Genomic DNA, 26,463 nt, shown 5'->3' on the forward strand with positions numbered 1-26,463 from the left:
GATCCGTACATGACATTTTTTAATCCAACCTTAATACTATATTACATTTATTAATCTGTTTTAATTCCTTCACATTTTACCATAAATAATTTATCTTAAATTAAGTGACTTATAGTAAGTATGTTAGTATACTATACTTGGAAATTATATATACAAATGTTTTATACATAATACAAAAACAATTACAGTAACATTTAATTTAATTTAAAATTTAAAATTATTTTAAATTACAATGATAGTATTATTATTGCATACCACATTTACTAAAAGTTTAAATTAGATAAAAATGCTATAATAGACCTTTAATAGTTGATATCAATAAAATTTTAAAGTTTAACTAATAAGAAAATTGGTTGTTGTATGAGATATACTATAATACACGTGTATATAAACAGCAAATAAACTTATTGTTAGAAAAAAAATATCTAGATAACGTACAACACATAATATTTTATTTGTTAAATTATAAGTATATACACTGCATATATAACAAAATCAGATAATATTTATTATTTTCATAATGTACCTATCACATATATTCCATGGCTATGTCAAGTATAACAAAAAAACTACATGGCTGATGGTATAATGTAGATTATTGAAATTTTACACGTACAGTTTGCAAGTATTATTACAACATACCCAAGTAGGTTATCTAGCTTTTAGATCTGAGTAAAAATTAACAATTGCGTGTTTTGTTTTAATTAATTTAGCAAGGTATCATTTTTACTGAAACTAACAACATTTTAATAATATCTTCGAAAAATCAATTTCCCTAAGAACATATTAAACACCTACTACTTTTAAATATTTTATTAGAATAAATAATTCTGTTTATTTTTAAAATTATAATAGCTTATATAAATTATATTACATGAAATTTAAAAAAAATAAAATACCCTAACAAATTCAAATAAATAATGTTTATTGGAATTTTGACTTATATTGAATTTATTTCTAATCATTTAAACTTGGCTTTCCCGATTGGTTAAAAATGTTGTCAAATTAAAATAATTCATTTTCAATATATTTAATCAGAAAACGGAATATGTATCTTAATAATATTAAAATTAGTACTGAAGAATTAAACTGAAATAATTTTCTATCACACAATACTATTTAACAACATAATGAAAATATTTAATGAAGAAATTATCTGACTTAGCCTCTAGACGTTAAGTTATTAATTAACAGTTAATAAAAAAAGCCATAATGTCAATTTTTAGTCTAAAATAGGTACTCCTATCTTAATAATCATAACATTTTTAAAATTTCTTCGAGGAAAATTACTATACAAGTTATTTATTCTATTTCTATTCATTTGATTTCATTTTTCATAATAGCAACCAGAATAAACGTTACTGAATTTTCAAAAGGTACTGCAGTTAAATCTTTTTAACTTTCTATGTATTAATTAAAAACTTACATCAGTTAATGTAAATTACATTTACCGATATTATAATAAACCCACGATGAATAACAAATTCGAGAATATTCAACAAAATAAACATAATTTCACAATTATGATTAAATAACAATGTTAAGTGTTTAGTAAACAGGAATTTAATTTTTAATCAATTTATTATCTATATATACTTAAAATATAACCATATCTTAAATTTTTGGTGTTAAAAAAAAAAATTTATTTAAAAACCATAAATAGCTTGTGATTTTATTCAAATTAATTTAATGATTTGTAGTTAAAATACAAATGTATTATTAATATAACTAAATAGTGTATAATATTTAATATATATTTTAAATAATATGACTTTTATTTTATTCTTGTATTTTTTTTAAATTATTATTGTATTAAATTGTTAATTAGATAATTTTTTTCATAAATAATTAAACAATTTGACCCTACAATAATTTTAACTTCTTATAGATGACTCTTAAATATAAATTTAAAACAATATTTTGTTAGTCTATCTAATCTTGGACACAATTTTTTTATAATGATTAAAATATTATTTAATAAAGGTACATTTTATTATTATAATAGATTTCATAACAAATGGGATTATAATCAATTTTTATCATATTACTCTAATGCATTTTAATATATTCATTTTTAATTCTGCAAAAATTAATTTCAAAATTATTTTCTGAACTGCTAAAATTCGATTTGTATTGTAAAATAATTATACAATAAGAGTATAAGGTGGTTAAAGCAATAGAATTAAATTTAAAAACATGATTTTTATGTGATCACTAGAATTAATTAATTTAATTAAGCGTGTAAGCATGCATGTGCATATAGTGATATTTAAAATAAATTCAATGTCATTATGATAACTTTTTCAATTCATCAGTTTTAATCTTTTTCAACTTTTAATATTGATTAACATAAAGTTTAAAACAAATTTACAGTATAAATACTACTAAAAAAAAAAAAAAAAAAACATAGTGAGATATCCATTATATTATTATATTATTACCTATAAAAAACATAAATGGAAAATTAAACGATGTTGGGTTTAAACACCTATAAGTCCTATAACAGATGTTGTAAAAATAATAAAATAAAGGACTAATTTTTTGAAAATGAAATAAAACAGTTTAATAATATTGAATGTTAATAACTGAAAAGACCAAGAAATGTTACCGTTATCTGGACACTTTTAACTATTTGACTAAACTTGGTAGCCAACTTTAATTATTGTGGAGAACAGTAGCAATCATAAATGTTTTTTTTTTTGCTCACTAGTCACTATTCTTTTCCTGCTAAAGATGTCTAGTACAATTTTATGGTAATTCGACGATTACTATTGCGGCGTACCCCAAAAAATCCTTCTCTTATTTAGCATATTTGGTCGTAATGCGAATCCGATTTCCGAGCTTTCAGATCCCTTCGTTCCTCCACGCCGTTTTCTTCTATTGTGTTGTTAGCGCCATTCAATTTAGTATACGAACACTCGGTGCCGGTCGAGGACAAATGAAGACCATCAAATGCATGTACGCTATTTGGCAAGACTCTCCAACTTCAGTAATCCACCGCAGTCATCACGAAATTCGTAAAGACCTATACAGAGAGTATATTATTGTATGATTCAAACACCGGCGATTATATTATTATCCACCAACGGCTGTGACAGTAATACTAATTTAATATCGTGATCGATTTTTAAGGTATCATAATTTCAAGTTTTACACTAGTCGCAGTTTTAAAATCTATAATAGGTAGCAAAAGGTTATCTTAAATTTAACTTTAATTAGACATTATATCCTACAAGATTGAAGTATGAAATCGTTCTGTCTTTACGCACATTTGATGATTAAATAACAACTTATCGTATGTTAACGACTAACGAGTAGAGAGAAAAAATATATTAAATGAAAGTTATTTACTCACTGACATATTATTTGTGATGTTTTCATTTTTCAAAAATATTATTTTATCAAAGAAATGTTTTCAAAAATTATCTTTTACAGTGAATTCCTATTGTAAAAATAACATTTATTATTCACGTAAAATAATATAAGTTAACGTAACATAAATATAAGTACAGTATAATAATCAGCTGATTTTTATTTAAAAATTTCACCTACGAGAAAAAAAAACTACTACAGGCCATACAAAACAAATTAATTAATAATACTAAATTGAGTAGAAATATTATGGTTTAATATAACATAGTTACATAATATTGTTAAGAAATAAACCTAAATGGTATTATGTACAATATTTATTTTATATTAAAAATTATAATTAATTGTAACATAAAAATTGAATAAATAATACAAGACACAGGTAGGTATTTAAATAAGATACAGTTTAAATTTAATAATTTTTCTAGTTCACAAAAACATCAAACATACATTTTAATTCAACACTAATTAATAAACTATTAAAAACAAATTAAACATGAATCTAAATTCTAAATAGTTACGTAGTAATTAATCTCAAGAATACATTTCAAAATTAATTTCAAACCAATACATAATATATTATAATGAAATTCAATCCATCCAACAATGAGTAAAACTTTTAAAGCCTTTATACAAAGTACAGTTAGAATGTACTATAAATGAAACCACAGGAATACTCAAGACAATTGAGTATATTACATATAAACGAACAAATAAAAGAAACTTCAAGTTGCAATTAACTTTACAACATAAATAGTTTTTAATCAATTTTTAAAAATTCACAAATACACTAACTTATATATATCGCCAAATAAATATTGAATAGTTTTTAAAATCAAAAACTGAAATGTTTTATTAGTATTACAATGAATATTACCTATTTTTTTTATAACGAAAAAAAAATAATAATAATCGATAATAAAACTCTTGAAATGATCACTAATAATCATGAAATAACTATATAATATGATGTACACTAACATAAACGTAAAAGTAAACATTGGTTAATAAAAACAAAAAATGAAATAGCGTAAAAACGGTTTCAAAATTATTCGATTGGTTTAAAATTATTTGATGAATATTAAAGGATTTGTGGTAAAAACGTTTTACTAAAACAAAACATTATTATATTATTTTAAATAAGTAATTAATTGAAGTGCTTTAATTGATACTATTAAATTGTTAGTGAATAATAATAACTGTTCATGCTTAATAATTGAGTGCCACTAACATTCATCGTACTTTTAAATACGATTTTACCTTTAATTAAATTAAAAATATTTTTGAAATTGTATTTGTTACTATAAAACCAATAAATAAAATGCTCAAAGAATATAAGTTTTAAACTAGATATTGTAAATTGTTACAAAAACTTTTACTATAAGAATTATAAAACATTAAAACTAAATTATATTACTGTATTTATGTATAGTTTTAAAATTATATAAATTAATTTTAAATTCAAACAATAAGTTTAAGATACATTTTTTAATAGATTCTTTATTCCTAGAAACCTATGTTAATATTACATTTTTATTCTTAGTTTTAGCTTACTCAAATTTAAATAATATTAATAATATTATAAAATAATTAGAATTCAGATAAATCATAATAAACTGTAAAAAAATCTCTTAAATAAACTTTATTATACTTATTTTGAAAACAAATTTAATTAAATGTAAATTAGATGAATTTATGCAAAATAATTTTGGCTTTACTAAAAAAAATGTAATTTATTTCATTATTTTCATTTAAATCTAATTTAATCTATTAATTTAAAAAAAAAATAATAATCATAGTACAAAAAAGAAATTTTAAAAACAGTTCTAATTTTTCTATAAATACATATTTTAAATTATATTTTACCATTAACTAAACACACTCTATATACTTACATAATATACTGATATACTGGCACATTTTATTTCAAATTGTATTTATTGCTGTAATTTTATAATTCAGAATATTTGGTTAAAAATATTAGGTATGCATATGACCTCATTTTTAAAAAATGTCTATTCATTATTTCGATTTTATAGTGCTGTTTATTTTTTTCTAAATTTTAGAAGTCCTAACAATATTCTGCAATTATTCATAGCTAATAATTTAAACCATATTTTCTAGTCTATATATATGTATGTACCTGAATATAAATCATGAGTGAATAGATTTTACATAAAAACGACAAAAATTATTTTCCAGTAGTTGTTCATCAATTTAAGAATATTAGATATTTAGGAAATAGGTATTATATATTTTTTAAATTAATTCGATATTTTTTTTTTTTGAAATATTTATGATAACTGAAATGTTTAAAAATATAAAGAAACCATAACATAAAAGTGTATTCAAAGAATTTAAAGCAAAACATAAACAGTCTTTTTATTGTTTAACTTGTAAAGTAAGAATTGTATTTAATTTTAAAAGTTTTATCATATTAAAACTATAAAAATAATGTAATCATATCTAGAAAAATTCCATGTATTACTAAATGTTATGTTTAAAAAAATAAATATTTTTGGTAAACAAAATTAGTAGATATCTTAAAAACTCAAAAAAAAACTGCCTATTTGACACGGAAAAGTTAAAAATAAACAACTATGCTCAATCCCAGCAGTATTTTCTGGATTATTGCAATAAATTAAAGTAGCGCATTGTTTACAGGAATTTTATTTTGGTATATGTATCTACTGCTATTGATGCACTATACACTGTATGCATAATTAAAAGATTTCACTTGTATAAAAAAATAAATATATATATTCATTTGATTCTAACTTGTATTTCATAATAATATTATGTATTATACAACAAAATGAGTTTTCGATTAGTTTCGTAAAATTGACATAATAATATTATCTACGTATAATATTCCGATAATCTAGAAATATTACGTGTTTTACATATTATATTCACCCATCGATTGTTATGCATTTACACGCATGTTCGACATTTAACGTGTAAAATTGTATTTTGGAACAAAAAAGAAATTTCCGATATATTATACGCCTTGTATAGTCTATGTGGTGATATTATAATATCATACAAATCGATTAGAGAATACAACCCGTGACCCGAATCGGACCACATTATAATAGGCAGTGATAATAAGATTCGTGCCAACCGATTAACGGATGTACGTTTTCTCGTCGACACATACACACACACAAACATACATAGGTATTTATTGTAATATACTTGAATATAATATGTAAATTTGTCTAATCCTGTAATTGCGAATATATACTGTGCGTATAGCGTCCCAATACTACATACAAGAAATAGGAAGTTCTAAATGCGACAGTTCCACAAGTCCGGAGACTGATATGAAAATACTTCAAACGCACCCGAACAGACGGCCAAATTGAAAACGTTCAATACGATTTTACAATAGGCGTACAGGTCAAAACGGTTATTGGTGATGAAGTTACTGCAGCTGACAACGGGCTGCAATGGTAATAATGGTCTTTTTACGGTCTATCTAGACCGGAATCCCTACCGTATCTTGGCAATTTAATTTCGAATTAAACCGCAAATACGATGTTTACAATATAGAACATCGAGTGGAAAATATAACGAGTTGTACGCACATTTGGCAATCACTTCGTGTTTTTACATCGTGTTAAGCAACATCGGTAGGTCGGACTGCAATACGCAGAAAATTATCACTGATACAAGTAGCTTCAAAAATAGCTGTTTAACAATAGATTTAGACACATACGCATACACACATACTGAACACGTGCACATTATTTATAATAATATATATATATATCTGAATGACAGCTACAGCTTAATAAGATCGGTATAGTCTCACTAATATATGTATAGGTACTGATTTATTTTTTGTGCCGCGCACACTCCGTATAATACTGACGATCGTAATAAAAATGAAAAATATGTATTTTATTTCAAGATAATAACTTTGGTCGTATTAATCTGCCGTGCACGTGGTGGACTCTTTATTCCAGTCCATTCTCACTAACGCATGTTCATTTTTCTTATGCTTCTCTCCGGAAATAACGCACTACTGCATAAAAAACAAAACAAATATTTATAAGTAAAATAAAAAATAATTCAAAATATTATTTACCTACATAAAGGAATTGTTTTTGATAAGTGTTAAATGTTCATGCGCTAAGACATTCCATTTTTTTTTAGATTCTGAGCGGAGCAATAAATACATTGATTTTACAATTATTTGTTGTTTTTATTTTTATTTCGAGACACTTTTGAAGCTTCTATAATTCTATGTTCAATATTGAGAGTGGTTTCAAACAGAAAATTTGATCTATTATTGTAACTTTAGAGGTCAAAATCAAATGTCTAGAATTATACCAAATTATCGAGAGAAAAAACAAAATATGAAGAAAACAAAATTCTGCAGTTTTTATAAAATTGATTTTAATAGAAAATAAATAAAAAATATTCGTTAAAATTTAAAATACTTAAAATTAAAAAATTAAATTTTTATGTATTGAAATTTTTCAGAAAAATATATTCTACTTAAGTGTATAAAAATATTTATTAATAAACAACTTGGTACTTTTTGTTATAGAGTGTTAAATTTTAAAATAATTATACAATACAATACACATGAATATATCATAAAGTATAAAAATATTTTTAAAAAAAACAATGTCATATTCTTATAAATTTAAATTAAATTAATTTTTAATGGTTAGTACTTAAAATCAATATTATGTTCGTGCATATGTAAAAAAATATAAATTGAATTTCTGCGTGTCACATGGGTTATACTAGGTTATGTTCTTGTTTATGTCATTATTGTACAAAATTTAGTATAGAATTTAACTGTGTTTTTTCGTCAAGCATTTTCTCGTTCAACATTAGAGAGTAAGGGCTAATTAACGAACGGCAATTTTTTTTTTTTTTTTGCTTATTTTAGCCTAAACTCATTTTGTATTGTGTATTATTTTATATAGTTACATACTATGCATGTTTAAGGTCCACCCATGTACAAAAGCACTCTAATAGGCAACGCCCAACCAATGTAAATTACACTACCTCTTCGCTCGGTTATGATTAATGGCATTAAATGCGAATAAGTTATACTCCACCTATTTCATTTTAAATATTTTTACGTGTACAGATCTCCCTATTTGTCAAAGATTATCCTGCTTTTATTCGAGAATTTTCTACGTATTCTTTATTCTACGCTTGTATACCTAAACCTAATACAAATTATCTCTTTTATACAAACATATACAGAGAATATATAAATCAGCTATTCAAAAATCTTATTAACGAGACAAAACACGTTCAAACAATAAATAATCATTCTTATATAATACATGTAATATATATAAATACATTCCAAATGTTTATACGAAAAATACCATTTTAATTTGCATACGCATTATATTTCAATAAGTCGTTTACTATTTCAAATAATTTCGTCAATATAACGATTTAAAGACTTAAAACATAAAGTATATTATACACTTTAAACGCTTCAAAAATACATTAATATTAATTTTTAGCAACCATCAATCAATTATTCGTAGTAAAACGCATATTAGGCGTTTGACATAAATTGACAAGTGACGCAATAATAATTTGGAAAGAAATTTCATTGTTTTTACATTTATTATGTCTACAATACACATGAAGTTCTACTGAGATATTAGCTATATAACAAAACTCATTATATACAAATACAATCTTGCTATGAGAGGATTTTATGTAATTCTTACAGAATTTTCATCACTACCATCCTTAATAAAAGTTATAATAGTTATCATTTATCAGTAATAAACTTTAATCAATACAAATTATCTTGGCAACACTAAAATATCATTATTTAAACTCAATTAAAATAAAGTAGATAAGTGGGTACCGTTCTACATTGAGTGTCGAGTGGATCACTATTGTAGGTGTGTTAAATTTGAATTCAATTAAATATAATTGTATACAGAAAACGATTATAAGGGGAAACGGTCTATCAACCTATATCACCAAATGATTTTTTTTTTATATAACTATTAAAGTCATTTATTTTATTTTTAGTATTTTAGGGAGTTGATATAATAGTTTTCGAAAATTTATTAGTATTTAATTATTATAATAAATAATAATATATATATATATTTATACCATATTATATTAACTTACATAACTGTAAATGTAATAACATTTTTCTACGAATACCATAAAATAGTAAAAATAAATTTTTAGTACCTACAAATATATAATATTTTAAAACAAATCAAAAATTTTATTGCATACTATAGTTAAATTCATAATAATATTAAATACATAAAAGTTGAAGTTCCTACAGATAATATTTTTAAATTATCATGAAATTATTAGCATATATCGTTATTTGTCTTTAAATGTCCAAATTTTAACTTAAAATGTCAATAAAAAAATAATTATAATACAGAATGAAAATAACTTTGTGAGTCTTGTATTAAAATTTTAAAAATGTTGACCCTGAAAATAATTTATATCGATATCAAACAAAAAAAAAAAAAAAATACTAAAAATTGAAAACTTTTTATGCCTATAAATAATTCAAAAAGAATTAAAAAATTTAGGAAAATTTATCGTATAATCAAAACAATAATACAAATATTTGGTGAAAACATCTACGGTTATTCGTTTTCGAGTTAAATCAAAGCGTTTTTCGACTACTTATGTGTTTTAACACACATCATTGTCAATCAACACATTCATTACCCTGTCCAAAATCTAATAGACGTTAATTGATACATTAAGGAATAAATAAATAACTACAATAAATTGTTATAAAATACTATTTTAAAATTGATTTTTTTTTTATTAAATTTACTAAATATATGTCATGCCAGAATAAATTAAAACACTCAATTATTTATAACTATAATGACTGTTAAATCAATTTAGTCATAGGAATAAAACTACTGAAGTGTTCAATGTGCATACGAAATCAATTACGAAAATCACTATAAAAAATATTAAAATCTTATAATAATTACGAGGTATGTATTACAAATCATATAATCCTTAAACCTAATTTTTATAAAGTAAATAGTTACTCAGATTAATCGTTTTGATTAATTTTTTTTTTCAAATTGACATAATAGATTATATTATATACCTAGTTTACTGTGCACAAAATATTAAGAATATTGTTTCCAAATGCACTAATATTTTGAAACAATATCATATTTTATCTTCAGTAATTCATTATGAAATCTAATAATCAATTTTAATAATAAACTGCTGTTTAATATCATTAAAAGAACTATTTTGTTTAATAATATTCTTTCATTTATTTTAACTGTGGAGCACAAACAAAAATTATGTATTATTTAAAGCAATATGAACAACTCAAAAACTATTTTAGTTTATCTCATCAAAAATAAAACTAAGTTAATAATTTTATTTCTATTCAAAAGATTTTGTTTGCACAAGAAACAAAAGCAAAAAAATCTTCCTAAATAAAAAACAATTCCTTAATTAAGACTTACTTGGAGAGATTATTTAATTTCACGTAATTCTTTAGTAAATAATTTAAGAATTATTTATAAATAAAAATAAACACAAATATTTTGAATTAATGTAATTTATATGATTTTCAATATTAAAAATTCTTCCTTAAATTTTGAATAAATATATATCTTTATTATGTCATGTTCTATTTAATTTTATTTATTATTATATATAGTAAAGAATTTAAATTGTACATAATAATATTTTTATTTAAATGTTTTATATTTTTATATTATTTTATAAAAAATATATAGGTACTTAGTCAGGTATGCTCAAACATTTTTTAAAATATTAAATACCTTAACTAAGTAATAAACTAATAACTGTTAACAAATATTTTATCTTGAAGGATCTGTCATTAGAACAACCTCCTCCTCATACTACGAGTCATATAATTTTTTCTCCAAATTGAACTTATTTACTTATTGTACATATTCTGCTAAAGATTGTAAATTTCCTATTTTAATAAAAAAAATAAAAATATATTTATACCTAAATAAATATATATATACCTAATTATAGTTACCAAGCTCATATACATTTACAAAGTATTTAGTAGATTATTATCTTAAATATTTAATGTAAAATAACTCAAATTATTAACTATTAACAACCAATAATTATAAGAACATATAAAAGTATATTTATTTATTTTGTTTTTAAATTGCAGCATATTTTATTATATTTTATCGTAACAATTTACAGTATACATACACAATAATAATATTGTTATTTTAATCTAAAAAATATTACATAAGAGAGATCTTCAATGTGTTTATATTATTATACGAATTAAAATTAAAATAATATAAGAACTAAAATAAAATTGCTTAAATTATACATATAGCGGCGTCTATATTGTATAAAGCTATTTAATTAATATTATTCTGATTTGGCTTATGCTTCTAACTTATAGATACACATGTCAATGTTTCAAAACTCTTTCCCGATTATAGCAAAAGTTACTGAATATTTTAGCGATTGTTTATGTTATTCCCAAAAGCTAATTCATAAAATAAATTATGAGAAAACTTACTAAACAAAAATTATTTAACTGACAGACGGAGGTCTTATATAACACATATTTCTGTGAGGTGCAAAAATCAAAGTCGTAGAAACAAAATACATTTTGAACGATATTTCTTAAAATTCAATTTCTTGGTTGAAATAAACACACTCGAATATTATTTCTTCAAATTTTTAAAGAATCGCTTACGATTTGTCTTCATCTTGCGTATGAATTACATCAATTTAAATTTTTTATTTCGTTTACCGTACGTGCATAGTGAAATATTTATAAGCATACATCAAAACTCAAAAGCCAATAAAACTATTTTTCTAAAATGTAATAGATGGAAAAGAAATATTTGAATTTTAAATTCATCTTACATAAAGATATTTATCAAAAAAATAAAATGTTGTTAATATTAATACTGCATATATAACCGTGTAAGAAAATTGGATGTGTCAATATTAATAATACCGTAACAAGAAAAATAATATTATAATTCAACAACATATTATAATAATAATAATAACATTTTGAATATTATTTAATGTTAATTGTTTGAAAAAATAGTTATAGCTGTCCTACGTCGAAATTATGTGCATAACATACAAACAGTCGTATATTCTTTCTTTGGGACTAATTTTAATCACTAAAAATAAAGTTAATCTAATAATAGTCATACTATAGTAAACGATAAACAATTAATTTGTTATTCTTACAAGAGACGCATTTGAATGTTACAACGTAATATATTTTGTGAATCACTGGAGTCTTAAAAATCTAATCGGTATTCGATATATTATACAATATACGCTTATACGCTTACCATTATTCTATCACAAAAGACTAAATTTTAACCCTATGCTATAAAACAGTCAAACAATCTCTTAATTAGCCTATACCCGACCACCTAATTGTAATTTTTTCACTGCTTAATGTTCACTCGAGACTGTAAATTGCGGATTTAACCAGGCACGCGGTGTGGGTAAGGAAACATGACCCGACATCGAAAGTCCAATTGCCTCTATTTATCCTCGTCCCACGCAGTTGACCCAACCTTACGATTCCCTTCTCTCTCTCTCATCACCAATACTAGCTATGTTTTTGAAACACTGTTTACACATATATTTATACGTAATCGTATACATAATGTCTCCGGTCGGTAAGTTTTATTGTGCTGCTAAAGCAGGAACGCACGGTAGAAAAGGGAAGAAGAAATAATCTCTTTTAACCGTGACCGAGCCCCAACGGCGGACGTCGTGACGTCAACCCAGGTCTTTCCGGTAAGAGAACTACAGCCGCGGCAACGGTCGCCGACAGGACGGAAAGTGGTGGTAGATGCGATGTCGGGGATAGGAAAATCCCGTTTTATTACCGACCGTGTGTACATATACATAATATATATATTTCACTATAGAGTGTTTTAAAGACCCGTTATGTATATAAGAATAGGCAAAGGAAGACTGATCTGTGGGATGAAAAGAAAATGGAGTGAGACAATAAGTAATCTTTTGTTGTCGTAACTAAAGATATGTTATAAACTGATGGCTGTATGCGATGCCAACGATACATATACAATTGATACTAAAATTTTGGCTTAAAATATGTTGATCGAGTATCGAAGATATGATAATAATATAGCAGTGTTTTATGGTAGTTTTTAGCATTTTGGCTATAAGGATCTATAACGCAGTTACCTATGTCCTATATGACCTTATCAGGTATATTTCTCTTGTACCAGAAAGTCAGCTCTAGCCGATTCTTCTAAAATTACTTTTTTCATGTACATTTTTTCCATTTTTACTAGATAAACGGGGATGCAGCTTTTGGTGATCTGTAATATTATCGTTGTGTTCCGTCGTATCAATTGTATATGTATTGTTGCCATCGCATACAGCCATCAGTTTATAACATATCTTTAGCCACGACGATAATATTACAGATCACCAAAAGCTGCATCCCCGTTTATCTAGTAAAAATGGAAAAAATTTATACGAAAAAAGTAATTTTAGAAGAATCGGTTAGAGCTGACTTTCTGGTACAAGAGAAATATACCTGATAAGGTCATATAGGACATAGGTAACTGCGCTATAGATCCTTATAGCCAAAATGCTAAAAACTACCATAAAACACTGCTATATTATTATCATATCTTCAATACTCGATCAACATATTTTAAGCCAAAATTTTACTTTCTCCCTAGTACTCCACTTTTACTCCCAAACTAATCAATATGACCACGCTATTATAGCGCATTGTAATGGTTAAGAATCTTTTAATTAATCAATTGTGACTTTTAAATATTAAACGTATTTTTGTTAAAGTTAAGTTCTATAAGTATTATGTCGATTTATGGTCTCCCGCTGACTCGTTTATAATTTAAATTTTTACTAAAAAAAAATTATAGTTTTAATTACATATTTAATATAAATAAATAATAAATATCTATATGCTAAAATAGAACACTGAAACAAATATATAATTTAATAATAATAAAATAACAGAAAAAGTTAAAGACATCTAATAAAAATTCAAAATGATAAAATTGTAAGGTTTATTTTACATTTTCAATAATTTTATAATAATAAAATATTACTCGAGTCGATATAAAACTACAAATACTTAGTCGTATTATCTTAAAAACCTGCAAATTACGAATATACTAATAATGACTAGTAATATGTTTCATATGTATTTTATAGGTAACATAGGTGGCCAACTTGAGGCTCGTGAGCCACATGTGGCTCTCTTAATTGTCTGATACAGTTTACGTCTTATTTATAAAATCAAAATTTACTTAATATTATTATGAATTTTGATTTTTTAAGTATTAACTCATAAAATATTATCAAATTATGTAAAATGTGTTAATAAACATTTTGACTCTTGATGTTATTATATTTATCTAAACGGCTCACAAACCTATTCATGTTGGCCACCCCTACTATGTAACATCATTAATCACTATAAAGGTTAGGTGTTTCCAAATTAAATATTTTGAATTAATTTCCTAATGATGTTTTAAAAATTAAATTAATTATTATAGAGACTAAAATTAGTTTCTATAATATAAAATATAAAATAAATTTATATATATATATAAACGAAGTGAAATGGTTATGGATACCTTGGTTTTATCCTCAGTTTTAACAATAACTTTTAAGATGGTCGGAAAAGTTTTTGATGTAGCTGCTGGCGTTTCGTGGTAGTTGGACCGGAACATTACTTTGGTACCAAAATCTTTGTAAAACAGGAAAGTTTTTGGACTTGTTCGGTGTATTTAGAATTAAAAGCTACTGAGAATTTTAAGAAATTAAAAAATTATGACAAGTACAAACCACTCAAAACTAATAAATTATTTTATATATTGTAGAATAGTATAGCATAACTATTTAAAATCTATAATAAATTTAAAATTTCAATAAAATAATACAATTTAGTTTCATGAGTTTTTTAACTAGAGCTTAATAAAAGTTATATTTTAAAATAACCTCCGTTTTGACTCCTCCATTAATCAGATAAGTAAATTATAACTTGTACTTTAAATATTTTATAATATCACTAATGTCTGGTATAAATATGTATCACTACAATATGATAACAACCAAAATTTTTTTTGGATATTTAAATAATGATGTTTTACATTCAAAAATGATCATTTTAGAAATATAGTGTTTAGCCATATTAAACACATAACTTTCCCAAAAACACTTTATTTTTTCTACTCTATAGCCTTATAATTATGTTATATTTTTCTTTGAATCATTTATTTATTATTTACATTTAAACCGATTAATTCTTATTAAAAATTATGTATTGCGCATTTTAAACTATATACAATTAATAACTGCTACAACAATGTCGTTGTAAATGTATAAAATAAATTATCTATATAAAATCTTAAACTATCAGTAGTTTATTTCATATCAAAATCTAACTGCTCGGTACATTTTTATTATCTCCTATGAAAACAAAATATTTTGTTATTATATGATGGACACAAAACATGATTTTACCATCATTGTCATACATTATTTTACATTCCAAGAAGAAATGATGTGTATTAAATAAAAAGTTATTTTTCACCATATAAATATTATCACTTTTCAACAACATTCTAGCTATACAATTTATTTCATAGACGTTATTTTACACACACACACACACACATAGTATTTAAATTGCTTTAACTTTCAAGTTGTATCCAATTACGAATTGAATGATATATGTATCTTAGGAATTTTTCCGAAGTTTATGCTTCAGATAACTAATATACACAGTCTCAACAGGAAAATCGAATGTTTTTTAACCATGTATTATTATATATTTTAATAATATACAGGACATATAGGTACTCATAAATTATAATTATATCATATATTACTGTTATAAATTTACAATTTAATATCGATATACTATCGAAAAACTATGTAAATAATTTCGTAGTATGAATGTCGTCAAAATTATTCTTTAGAATTTTAAAAATTTCAGTGTAAAAAAAAAATTGTAAGTACCTAACAGTGAAATTTTTCAGGTTCTTACAATTAATTTTTTTTTAAATTACAACAAAAATAACCAAAATAACTGCATATAAATATACAATTACACAAAACTTTAATTTTTAAAAATACGTAAAAGTTTCAGTAAAAGCTACTTGTGAGGAATCTTTGCATTAAATTATCAAGCTTTTAAACTTTGAAAATTATATCATGAACAAAATATATTTATACTATTCTTAAAAGTTACAAGTAACTAAATGAAAAACACATCATTGTAATTAAATTTTTCTCTTAATCTAAAATGATAAAAACATAATGAGTTCTTTTTAAATATTAATTATTTATCAATTTTGTTTATGATAATGGTTCCTAATAACTATTGTTTTAATAGTCAAGTTTATGTATTATTAGCACCATTTTATAATTGTTTAATTCAATTATCTTAAACAAGCCATTATTTTTTAAACTAAAGCAGACAATTTTACAAAATAATTCATTGAAATTACATATTTATAAGAATAAAGATAGTAAAATAAAGTCTCAAAACGGAACTTTCAAGTTTGATAAATTCAGGTATTTATTAGTTTTACACAAAAATACAAAATGATATATGTCAACGTTTTTAAAAACTTTACTGAATACAAATTAGAAATTATCGACATTTTGTCGTAGTATTACTAGTATTAAAAAATTTTATTTTCTTTAAAATTTGAAAATAATTGTGTAATAAACAAACAACTATTATTCAGAGTAGGTATATTATGTATATATAATAAATTATGTAAAAAGTAATAAACTTTAAGTAAATATAATTCTTAAAATAATATTGTTTAGACTATTTATTCTATACTTAAATATTTATCTATAACAATATTAAGCTATAGTGGAAACATGAACTCTTTTTTTTTTTTTAATAAATTCAAATTTCAAAAGCTTAATAAACAAAATAACTTTCTAATAACATAGCTAATAATAATATTGCGTAGGTGATTTTTTAATATTCACTAACAATAGAACCACAAATAAAAGAATAGACTTCAAATATATTATTACTATTTTTTTATCCGATGAATTAAGAATTTAAAAGTATAGCTTATACTCGTATCTACTAACGTTTAAAATAAATATACTTGCCATGTATATTATATAAGTTTAATAATAACTTGTGTAATATAGCATATTTATTTTTCTGAATATATATGAATTTCAACCGTGTATAAAATTACTAGTCTTTAGTATATTATCTTAAAAAAAAAAATATGTATCAAATATAATAATGTAATAATTTAAATTACTGTCAAACCAATTGCATTAGTTGTCGAGGTAATATTCCTTAAATGAAAAAAAAAAGAATTTAAATGTTTTATCGCTTTGAAACGTACACAAAACCAATTCGTTAAAAAAATATTATTTTTCTATTAAATCTTCCGAATTATGCTTCTTGGTATTATGCACATACTGTGCGAACTCTATGTTGTTTTGAGGACTGATGAATGATTTTTTGACGATCCCGTATCAATATCATAGTAACCACAATGTAATGTTATGCACAAAGTACATTATACAGGGTGACCCGTAGTAAAAGATGGTTCGACTTATTCAAAATGGAACGATGACTGAGTATGCATTACATTTATATACTTAGAATATAGTTTTTAAAAAAACATCGTGAATTATCCTATACAATGGTATTCATATCAGTTTGGGGTGTGTATTATTGTGTATGTCTGTGTGTCTGCACACTACTGCTACACTACATTCTGCAACCGTATATATGTATTTTTTTTCAATCTGTCAAGTTTTACAACCCAAAAAAAGGTAGTCGGAAATGTTTTTTGCGATATTTTTTCCTCTCGCCTCAATTGACCATTTTGGCACGATTTATTTCGTTTTAAGTCCACGCGGCGGGGGCAAGCATATCGTAGCCAGTTGCCAAACGTTCGGGAATGATTCCAAACGGTAAGGAAAAAATAGTCGGCACAATATCGTACATACATACGCGTACCGCACACCTGTTTACTATTTCATGCGTATGAACAGGCAATGCTGGTGGTCCGCGGACACACTAGATCCTACCGTAAGTAATAATAATATAAAATATAAGATAAATGCCACGATTTTCCCGTTACTTCAATAAAATTAATACATACAATTTATAACGTTTGACGTGTATACTAATATACTAAATCAGTGGCTAATAGTGGCTATCAATATTTTTTCAACATAACACATTAACTTAATCCCAAATAAATGGTAACACACATAATTCATTAACACCAAAAATCGTTAAAAATAATATAAAAATCTAATCAAAAAAAATTTCAATATCATAGTACTTCGTGAGACAACGGCTGAGAACTACGGTACTAAATTATTGAATAAATTGGTTGCACAAAACTAAAATCGCATAGGTACAGAAAATGATATATACCTGCAGCGATATAATAATAATAGTGTTACTGAGGCTTTCAACACATATCGTTTTAACTTGGTCACCTGTGACACACTCTTTTTGATGAAAAATAAATAAATTTAACGTATAACGATATAACACATACATCACTTTTATTTATTTAATGAGGTAGTGAGATGACATGATAAGATATTTGTGATAAGAAATAAATACGTTTGTACATTTTTCATGTATAAATAAATAGAACAAAAATGTCTGGTGATTTTGAAATTAGAAAACACCCCCTTGTGAAAAATACGACTGGGACACAGTCAAAAGAAATAATTTACAAAATACCGTAAATAATATTAATTTTTCTTTTATTTCTGCCTTAATTAATGCTCTTGATACGGCTCGATTAGTCCCATTAAAAAGTTTATTGCCTTTAGCTATGCGATTATCCGTATTTTTTTAATTTAATTTTACGCTAATTTTAAATTCCTCAATGAGATAAGTTATTAAAACTTCACTGCATTTCATATCCCGTAATATTTTAATTTTAATCAAATTTTGTATCAAAGATATTAATATATTTTATGAATGGATACTTATAAATTAAAATATTTTTATCACGTTAAAAAATAGTAATCAATTCAATTTTAATGACGTTTGAGTAATTTAAATTAAGAAAATTATAATTTCTGAAGCATGTTTTAAACTGTATACACTATATATATGATAATTTTTATATTTATATTATCATCTATTCATAGTTTATTAAAGCACCTTAATTATTTTCTATAAAATTTATATTCTAATACTCTAACCTAACCTTAGTGCCTGCAATATATAAGTATGCCTAATGACAAATACATATTTATTGTGAAGCAATTCAAAGATGGACATATAACGAATTTATAAATTAAATATAGATTATAGTTTATATTGTCGCTGATTGTATATATTATAGTAACTATTTAGATACTAATTATTTCATAATTCAATGCTTAAAAAAAATTTCTGTTTTGCACGTATATATAATCTATCAAACACTTTTGAAATTGTTAGTTTATATTTTTAGTAACGTATGAAATTAATATTTATTTTTATTTTTTTTTTTTGATACAGCTACTGAGCTATAAATGTCTATAAATTAAGTTATTAAAATTTTTACTCACTTGCTTATGCATTTTATTTTTTTACCGAGATATCTAATTAGAACCTATATTTTTTGCAGTTGGCCAAGTTCCTATTTCGGTGTTTTATATACTCCTTAAGTAAAATTCATCCTCTTTATCACATCTATAGACAGCTTTATTCTTCGTAATTGGTAAAAGGACGAACTCGTACATAAAAAAGAATAATATAAATTAATCAATTTAACTGCCACTCTAAATGTCACTACTGAGCTCTTCAATTATTCTTTCAGTTTTCTTAATATCTTGTATAATTAAAAATAAGAAATGTCAAATAAACAATAATAAATTTTGACGTTGATAAGTACTTATTTCGAACAAAACAAAAGGAAACCGTTTTGAATAAGTTTTATTAATTTAAATGTATTTAAGTGTATACAACAAATAAAATTTGCTTTGATTGAATAGGTAAGTCCAATATTACTAACCAATACTGATGGAATAACATGAAAAAAATAATTATCGTACGAAAGCATTAAAAAGTATACACACATGCATATTATATTTGTTATAATTTATTTATCGGATAAACTCAAAAAATCTTCACATTATAATTGATATAAAATATTAATCACCAAGTTTATAGGTAGGTTTGCAAATCACAACGATTCTAAACTCTAACCACTAACTTCTATCATAAAATTTAACATTTAACATATAAATTTAAAACAGAGAATAATGTGTGCTAAATAAATAATATAAAAACTACCTAAAATTTTATTTTTAGAAAATCTAAACATAATTAAGTATAGTATACATATTGAAAAATTTTCCCAGTTCCCAAACTTATCATTATTTTAATTTCTAATACACTTATTAATTTTTCTACAATATAAGAAACCAACTAAATTTAAAATCGTTTTATAAAATACCATATTTTATACCAAGTCATTAATGTAAAAATATGATGACCTTAAAAATCATTCAAATTTTTGGGTGAATGGTAATATTCATCTATACATAATTATTTATTTGTCATACTTTAATTTCTACTGTACAATAACTAACAAAATTTTCAGTATATTATTACTCCAATTCACTGACAGTTCACTATCATTACTTTAAATTTAATTGAAATGATAGCATTACATATTATTTAATAAAATTGATGAAAACTGATATATTAGGAAACGCATATAAAAGACATTAATAGTTATTATTATTAAATATTAAATTCAATCAAAAAAATTATCAAACCGATTATAATATTATTATCAATGTGAATGTGTTTTCCAAATGCGAACATACTACACAGACATTTATTTATATAATATATATATATATATAAACTACCAAATATCGAGGTTTAATTAAGCGTTTCGTTTACGCGAAAGAAACGGTCTAATAAAAACGAGAAAACAATTTATGGCCATTTATTCGGATACAGCGTATTTTTTGTGAACATTATACCGTTAGATAATACTATTATCGGCAACAAAACTTGATGTATTTTATTTCCGTAAACATTTCAAACTAACAATATCAACCATTCAAACATCACAATAAATTATCCAGAACTTCAAATAAAAAGCAATAACAGTATTCTGTCTCCAGTTTTTTTATATTATTATAATATAGTATAATACATTTTCAATGCACTTCTCTCCTCCCTCGTAATGCACTCATACTCTAACCACATTTGACCAGCACATTTTATATAATCCACATATATATATGTTTTATTTATGAAATAAAAATCGTATATATTCATTTCTTCTGCGATTTACAGGCTCGGTTTGTGAAAATGTTGCTTGCAGAATTTTTATAGGTTGGATATAGGTTATATCTCTTTCTAAAAATGTCGATATAAATTCGACAATTTCATAGATACTATACTTTTAAATACTTGAAAATCAAAAATGTTAATAGATTATATCAAATTTCATCCACGACCTTGATCTAAAACACAAACATAGTTAATGAAACTAAATTAAGTTTATTGTATTTTGATTAGTCCGCAATCAACCCGGAGTGTATTCATGTCCCGAGGGCATCGATTGAGTAAAATTTTTAAACTCTACAAAACAATATGAACTTTATACTTAAACCGTTGGCATGTAGGCACTATTATTTAATTAATTTACTATTTACATAACAAAAAAAAAATCCAATTAATTTAAAGTTTAATACGAGTATAAAGTGAGGGAATATAAAATATGTATTAGGTATCTACCTATACTAAATTTAAGTATTAAATTTCACAAGCAACCTTTAATTCCAATTGTATTGTTTTTATTTTTACGAATTAAACCTTTTATTGATAAATACTTACTGACTACTGGTATATATGACTTAAAGTTTAAAATATTCATTAAAATATGTATAACAAACGTGTACAAATATAAAATTATGTCCTACTTCTCTTTTTCATTATGATTTTAATGCATTACTATAGATTTTAAATCCTTCTAAAATATACTATCATAATAATAATTATTTTTGGCGTAAGTTTCTTTTGAACTATTATTTTCTGATACATTTAAATATTTTTATTTATCAAACAACTCGCAGTGACATGCATTTTAAGTTATTTAACAATATGAGTTAATCAGTAAAAAAAACCTGTATTCAAATTTAAAATTAATTCTCCTAACCTAACCTTGGCCATAAAAACATAAAATATATGCGTTAATTAATCAAAATGCTTAGAACGCAAAGGTCCAATCAAAAACTATATTAAACCGTATAAAGAATCTCATTAAGTTGTATTGTTCAATAAAATAACAATAAAAATGACAATATTTAATATAATCAAAGTCACATTTTCGATTCAAGAAAGTTCATATAAAATGTAAACCTATATAATGAGAAAAGCTCACACAGATTGTATTTTGCTCTCAAATTCGATTTTATTGTCAACATTTTAATACCACAAATTAGATGTTTGCATCTACATAGTTATATACTAAATAGGATAGAAAAACAATGTAAAACATAAAATTAAGATATTCTGATGTTTTGTTAGACGTGATTTCGTTAACCTTAAAATATTATGTTAAAATATTAAAACAATGCCTTTAATTACGATTTTTAATTTGTATACATTATACAATGTAACTTTGTTTCCATTAAAAGTGAGCACCACATATCGTAATCAAAAATTTTAAATAAAGTAAAACTTTTATGTAAGCATGCTTGTTTGACAGATATTTTATGGTAAAACAGAATATCTATAAAGTTGTCAAGATCCTAAAAAGGTGTTTGTGTAAAATTTTTCTTATTTAGTATTATTCTTCTGCCATAAACAAAGGTCTTCTTGCAGAACTATTTTTATGTATTATCTTTAAACGTTTATAATTGATGTTAGCATTAATTTTAATTCATGTTTTCTTTTATACATAATATTAGGCCCAAAACATTAAAACGAACATTTGGCTTACCGTATAATTCATAGTTCATATATTATATGTATTTCCATCACATTTTTATGTCTTTTTTAAACTAATGAAAATTTGTAAATTTTTTTTTACCATTTATACGATTTGATTTGAATAAAACAACTGCTGGTTATTTTGATCGTCAAATCATCATATTCTAGAATATAAAATCTAGATAATATAAAAAAATCCAATCAATTTTTGTCACATAATATAATACGGAACTACTTCAAAATTGGAAAGTAATACATTTTGCGGGCTATGTGAAGTGTATGTATTATGATTGCAATTACCCAACACTTTAGTGACGCAATTAGACATCGTGATTTAAAAAGGAGATGTGGAGTAGCCATTTAGAAAATAAATCATACCAAAATGTCATAAACTAGAAAATTTATTATCAGTATAATCGAATTTTATTTACATAAAATTCTTAATAAGTTTGAGCACGGCTTAAGATTGTTATGGATCCATGTATTATTACATAACTGCTACATTATAATATTTTCTCTGTGATCAACGTGTATCTTATAAGCTTATTCTTAATGCAGTATTTTTTATTTAATATTTCAATAACATAGCATAAAATTAATTACCATTGTGCACTTCAATTTTTAATGTATAAACTCATACCACATACGGAGTTATAATTAAAACGTTATTACTTATTGTAATATATGTGGGTCGAATTTCCAACATAAAGTTAAATTGTAACTATATTTATTTGGCACGTATACCGTAGCAGACGTATACAAGTAATCGAAGTTTAATTTATAATTTATACTAAATAAATCAACTTACAATTACTTTCGTAGTGAAAACGGTCTTAAAATTAATAATACTATTCGATAGAGAATTTATACAGATATATCATAAATGTTTGTATGATGGACGCACGATTAAAACCACAGCTGCAAAATACTCGTAAAAATATTATTTTTGTAAAATATATCCACGATGGAATATATATAGTATTCTACATAGTGGATCTAACAATCTTAATGGTTAGTATAGCTATTTGATGTGTAAACTTTCGAAAGGAACAATATTATTGCATTGTTTTTTTTTTTTTCAAATATATAAGATACATAATAAGAGTACTAAATAATGAGAATAATAACTATCATTAATATTATATCATTTGAATACTAAATTGTTGCAATTGGTTTATATTGTATGCATTGTAATTATACAATAATACGGCGATTTGCGAAATAGCATTCGAGAAATAAAATGTCATCGCTAAACATACATGTGTTAACTTTTAAATCCACGGGTAATATTTAAGTTAAAATTAATTTCCCGTTAACAGATTGTGGAGAGTTTTAGCTCTAACACTACCAAGCGCAATAGTCGTTAGTTTTAAATGGTAACAAAACTTAAAAAAAGTTTCTGTTCCATAAGCATGACCATGACATGGCGAGGCGATCTTAAACTGTCCTATATTATCGATAAGAGTGAACACTTTTAAAAGGTATATATACATAATGCTTTTGTATAAAAAAAAATTTATTATTGTTTATTGTTTACAAAAAAAAAAGTAAAAACCCAATAAAATTCCTGTATAATATGACCGACCGATTCATTGACCAGTCATTGCTGATGACGCGGTGATTAGGTACGATGGTTATAAATTATACGTAATCGAATATAAGTAATATAATAACAAATTCCTATTTAAAACGATCACACGCCACTAATCTAAGCTTACTAAACCTAAAACTCAAGCGTAATAAATACACAGTACGCGTTTAAAATAGTGATCTCAAATAATTAAGTAAGAAATAAAAACTGTTATTCACAATACACTAGAACTAATGATATTTTTGAATTATTACAAAAATCATGATACGCGGTTTATAGTATGTTATTTACGGTGTTCATCATATAATTATATCATTTATATCACAAATTCAGCGATTAAACATTCATAATTATTATCATTCTCTTGATCACTTTAAAAATTCGTATGTTATAATATTTATACACATAAATAATTACACACACATAAATTGGTTTATGCGCAAGATATTTAACGTTAATACACTAATACTAAACATAAGTATTATAATAATTATCAAAACGGAAAAATTATATACAATAACTCGGTTTATTTGATAATTATTACAAATACACCATCATTACTATTACTAATCGTTATTACCGAGCTCAATCAAATATCTTAAAACCATTATGTTTAATACCACAGAAGTAAATAGAGTCAGTCTGCAGATCACTATATCAACTACCCAATAGTATCATAATCAATCGCTTTGCTAATGTTTATTTTGACCATCTCTGTTATAATGTAATAAGATGTAATGACCGATTTATTCACGATTTCACGAGTATTATTAGGCGAATGAGGAATTGAAGATGTAAATATTATATATTTACATATAAAATAATCAAAGAAAAATAGTAAACAATCTTTAAAAAGTTGAAAGGGTTTAATTTTTTGCATGATAAATTACACGCTTTTTATAGCACTATTCGTTTTTTTTCATTTAGTGATTCATTTTCTCGATACCTTACATATTAAAAAAATTATTAAGAATTATTTTCAAAATGTTTTAATTGAAAAATCTCGACGTCGAGGCAATACACGCTGTAAATAGGCAATCCCTAAATGACTTTCTGAAACGTTTAAAATAGTTTTTTTATAATGACGACTACGACGAACATGCCGTTCAAAACCAATATTTGCATAATACATAATAAACATTTCTGGGTATCACAATCAGCGTAACTGGAGAGGCAATGCAGCTGGAGTGGAGAGACCGATTCCATTCAATAGACGTTTTAATCACCCCCCCCCCCCTCTCAAAACATTGGCATTTAAGCCAAGTCCTTGCAAAATCATACGTTCAATGTGTATAATAATTAATAATTAAAAAATTCACATAATTATGTAAATCATTGTGTAAAATATAATATATAATTATTTTAATAGGTATGTTTCGGATGTATATGTGATTATTGGTTTTCACAGTTTTCGTTAAAACGATCGTAACGACGACGCAACGCACGACAATATAAAATATGATTGGTTATTTATTTTTATGAGAAAAATTAAAACGTTGGTACAACGATATTATTACCTATCGTTTAAACCAGTGTT

General features: G+C 24.2%; 1 long non-coding RNA gene across 1 annotated transcript in view; it reads left to right on the top strand.

Annotated features, from left to right (window-relative positions):
* The window catches only part of LOC112598689, a 177,103-nt gene that overhangs the window by 150,191 nt on the left and 449 nt on the right, over positions 1–26,463 (top strand). The gene's annotated exons all lie outside the window — the stretch shown is intronic.

The sequence above is a fragment of the Melanaphis sacchari genome, unplaced genomic scaffold (assembly GCF_002803265.2).
Source record: "Melanaphis sacchari strain LSU unplaced genomic scaffold, SCAv2.0 Contig4_pilon_pilon, whole genome shotgun sequence".
Classification (NCBI taxonomy): domain Eukaryota; kingdom Metazoa; phylum Arthropoda; class Insecta; order Hemiptera; family Aphididae; genus Melanaphis; species Melanaphis sacchari.